The 4,603-nt window shown below is 37.8% G+C and overlaps 1 pseudogene; it reads right to left on the bottom strand.

The window, feature by feature from the left end:
• Positions 1 to 3,398: 3,398 nt before the first annotated feature.
• Positions 3,399 to 3,516, bottom strand: LOC126475764 (5S ribosomal RNA; annotated as a pseudogene).
• Between the last annotated feature and the right edge of the window lie 1,087 nt (positions 3,517 to 4,603).

Raw genomic sequence — 4,603 nt, 5'->3', positions numbered from 1 at the left:
GATGTTTGATGATGATATAAATTTTGATGAGATTGAGGATCAGGATTTTGAAAGTGTAGTAGATTCTAAAGTAAGGGAAGCTACACCTCTTAATGATCTACAAAAGGAACAACTGAGAAATTTGTCATTGGAGTTTAGAAAGGTGTTTAGTGAAAGACCAGGGAAAGCAAAAGGCTATCAGTGTATGCTTTACCTTAGAGATCATCAACATTTCTTTCTCAAGCCATATAATATACCATTTTCAAAAAGGAAAGATGTTTAGAAGGAAATTCAGAAAATGGAAATGTGGAGGGTAATGGAGAGAAGTAGGAGTACTTACAAGAATCCTTTAGTAGTAGTAAGTAAGAGAAATGGTGGAGTGAGCATTGTTTTGGACTCTAGACATCTTAATAAGTTTCTTATCAGAGAGAATGACCATCCTGAGAACATGGACGAGCTGTTACACAAATTTGATTATGTAAAATACATGAGTAGTTTCAACTTGGCCTCTGGATTTCACCAGATCCCACATGAAATTAATTCTAGAAAGTATGCTGCATTTTTGTACAGAGGTAAGTGTTTTCAATACTGTGTCGTGCCATTTGGGCTAAATGTATCTGTAGCTGAATTCATAAGAGCTGTGGATTCTGTATGGGAAGTGAAGTGGGTTCAAAAAAATGGTTCAAATGGCTCTGAGCACTATGGGACTTTACTTCTGAGGTCATCAGTCCCCTAGAACTTAGAACTACTTAAACCTAACTAACCTAAGGACATCACACACATCCATGTCCAAGGCAGGATTCGAACCTGCAACTGTAGCGGTCGTACGGTTCCAGACTGTAGTGCCTAGAACCACTCGGCCACTCTGGCCGGCGAAGTGAGTTCAAAATTAATTGTGTATGTTGATGATAGTTTGGTCGCTGGAAAGACTTGGGAACAACATTTAGATCTGTTAAGAGATGTGTTTTCAAAAGTGGAATCAGGAGTTATGACTTCCAAAATAGGTATCTGTAAATTGGGCATGGAATAAGTTAAAATGTTCAGGACACATTATCCCCGCGAAAAACGAACAGCTCCTGAAAAAGAGAAACTTGATGCTATTGCTAATTTTCCTACTCCTCGCAACAAAAAAACAGTTTAAATCATTTTCTGGGTTAACTGGATTCTATAGAAAAAATTTTAGCAGCCAAGCTTTGAATGCTTCAAGGCTGTGTGAACTTTTGAAAAAGGATACTGTTTGGGATTAGAATCAGGAAAGCCAGAATGCTTTTGATGAGATCAAAGGACAGTTGTGTCAAAGTCAGTTATTGTTCAAACCAGATTGGTCTCTTCCTTTTTGTATTATGATAGACAGTAGTGATGTTGGTTTGGTTGCTTATTCATTTCAAGAAGTTGAAGTTGATGGTGTTATTGAACATAAATCTCTTGCATTTGCTAATATAGTATTGCAGAAGCATGCAAAGACATACAACGTAACTGAGAAAGAACTTTTGGCTATACATTGGGCATTCAACAAGTCTAAAAATTATTTACTAGGTCACAAAGTCATCATCTATACTGATCACAAAACATTATGTTATGTGTAAGCTGTACTATACTGTACTGTGCTGTACTATAACAGAAATACTCATTGGATCTTGTTTCTACAGCACATAAATTATGAAATCAGATACATTAAGGGCACAGACAATGTAGTTGCTGATGCTTTGTCTGGGCTACCTTTAGGGAGTTAATTATCTAACAGCTCTGGAGAGGGAGAGAAAGCGTTTAAAATTATGTACCTGAGAGGTGTGAAGGAGGAAAAAGAGATCTTGAAAATTTGCAAAGATATCTGCATGAATCAAGATCATGATCAAAATTGGAAATTGGTTAAGAGCTTGTTGGGTGAGAAAGGAGGAGAAAAGACAGAACAATATTATAAGGTACACAATGGTATTTTATTCGAGAGACATAAGACTGACTCAGGTGATTGGAAACTATGTTGGCCGGAGCAATGTACTGATACTTTAATTACTTATACACGTGAGAATTTTGTTAACTGTGGATCAACCAAATGTATGCAAAAGAGTCAGGAAAACATCTATTTGTATAACATAGGAATGAAATTCAAGAAGAAGATTGCCAGCTGAGACAGATGTTAAAGAGTGAAGATAAGTAACCAAACAAGTAGAGGCCAAATGCAAAACACACTGCCAAATAATAATCTAGATCTCATGTCTGTGGACATTTATGGACATTTTCCTAAGTCTAAGAATGGATTTTGTCATGTTTTGTGATGGTTGATGTATTTTTGAGGTTCATAAAGCTGTTTCCTCTTAAGGAAGCTACTAGTAAGCAAATCATTTCTAAGTTTGAAAACACATATTTTCATCAGGTAGGTATTTCTAAAACAATTTTATCTATCAATGGTTCTCAGTTTACATCACAAGCTTGGAAAGATTTTGTTGATCACACAAAAGTAAGGCATATTCTAACCTCTGTGTACCATCCGTAGAGTAATCCTGCAGAAAGACATATGAGAGAAATTGGAAGACTGTTTAGAGCATACTGTAGTATGTCAGTGACTTTGAGGATATTATGAACAGCTTAGAACATTCTTCAACAGATTTTTCACCATTCGAAATCACATTTGATCGCAGACCTGCTAACTTTGTTTCTGAGAATGTTGTGTTTCTTCCATGCAAAATTCTGTCACTGCAAGAGAGAGAAGAGAGTGTCAGAGATGATGAAAAAACAGGGGGATAGGAGAAAGCAGAGAGATAATGGTAAAGGCAGATTTTCTAAGTTTGAGGTAGAAGATCTTGTGTTGGTGAAAGTCAAAGAGAGATCTTAATTATTGACATCTGAGATAGAGAAATATATTGATATTTATATAAGACCATTCAAAATTCTTGAAAATCCACATCCTACTGCATAAAGACTAGTGTAGCCTAAATCTAAGAAGTTTTTTGGATTACACTAGCACGTAAGATCATGTAATTTCTAAAGTTCTGTCTTATCTATTGATGATTTTAAATCTATGCCACACTATATTTGTAGGTTCATACAACTATATAATTATGTTTTGTAATAGATTTGTGCTTTAGAATTTAATACATATATGCCATTAGACTAAACAAGTAAATCCTTTTTACAATTTTGAAGTGGGACAATGCCATTAAATACCTAGTAATAAATTTTCTTACCTTAGAATGCTAAAACTAGACTAAACTCCTTCTGAACAGGCCTTGGAAGGCCCAACAGTACTTACCAGCCCCAGTGTCATCCTCAGCCCACAGGTGTCACTGGATGTGGATATGGAGGGGCATGTGGTCAGCACACAGCTCTCCCGGCTGTATGTCAATTTACGAGATCGGATCCACTACATCTCAATCAAGTAGCTCCTCAGTTTGCCTCACAAGGGCTCAGTGCACCCCGCTTGCCAACAGCACTCGGCAGACCAGATGGCCACCCATCCAAGTGCTAGCCCAGCCCGACAGTGCTTAACTTCGCTGATCTGACGGGAACTGGTGTTACCACTGCAGCAAGGCCATTGGCCTCTTAGAATACTATTGTTGTTGTTGTTGTTGTGGTCTTCAGTCCTGAGACTGGTTTGATGCAGCTCTCCATGCTACTCTAACCTGTGCAAGCTTTTTCATCTCCCAGTACCTACTGCAACCTACATTCTTCTGAATCTGCTTAGTGTATTCATCTCTTGGTCTCCCTCTACGATTTTTACCCTCAACGCTGCCCTTCAATACTAAATTGGTGATCCCTTGATGCCTCAGAACATGTCCTACCAACCGACCCCTTCTTCTGGTCAAGTTGTGCCACAAACTTCTCTTCTCCCCAATCCTATTCAATACTTCCTCATTAGTTATGTGATCTACCCATCTAATCTTCAGCATTCTTCTGTAGCACCACATTTCAAAAGCTTCTATTCTCTTCTTGTCCAAACTATTTATCGTCCATGTTTCACTTCCATACAAGGCTACACTCCATACAAATACTTTCAGAAAGGACTTCCTGACACTTAAATCTATACTCGATGTTAACAAATTTCTCTTCTTCAGAAACGCTTTCCTTGCCATTGCCAGTCTACGTTTTATATCCTCTCTACTTCGACCATCATCAGTTATTTTGCTCCCTAAATAGCAAAACTCCTTTACTACTTTAAGTGTCTCATTTCCTAATCTAATTCCCTCAGCATTACCCGACCTAATTAGACTACATTCCATTATCCTTGTTTTGCTTTTGTTGATGTTCATCTTATATCCTCCTTTCAAGACACTGTCCATTCCATTCAACTGCTCTTCCAAGTCCTTTGCTGTCTCTGACAGAATTACAATGTCATCGGCGAACCTCAAAGTTTTTATTTCTTCTCCATGAATTTTAATACCTACTCCAAATTTTTCTTTTGTTTCCTTTACTGCTTGCTCAATATACAGATTGAATAACATCGGGGAGAGGCTACAACCCTGTCTTACTCCCTTCCCAACCACTGCTTCCCTTTCATGTCCCTCGACTCTTATAACTGCCATCTGGTTTCTGTACAAATTGTAAATAGCCTTTCGCTCCCTGTATTTTACCCCTGCCACCTTCAGAATTTGAAAGAGAGTATTCCAGTTAACATTGTCAAAAGCTT

The sequence above is a fragment of the Schistocerca serialis genome, chromosome 4 (genome assembly GCF_023864345.2).
Source record: "Schistocerca serialis cubense isolate TAMUIC-IGC-003099 chromosome 4, iqSchSeri2.2, whole genome shotgun sequence".
Classification (NCBI taxonomy): Eukaryota; Metazoa; Arthropoda; class Insecta; order Orthoptera; family Acrididae; genus Schistocerca; species Schistocerca serialis.
This window is presented reverse-complemented; position numbering and strand designations above follow the sequence as displayed.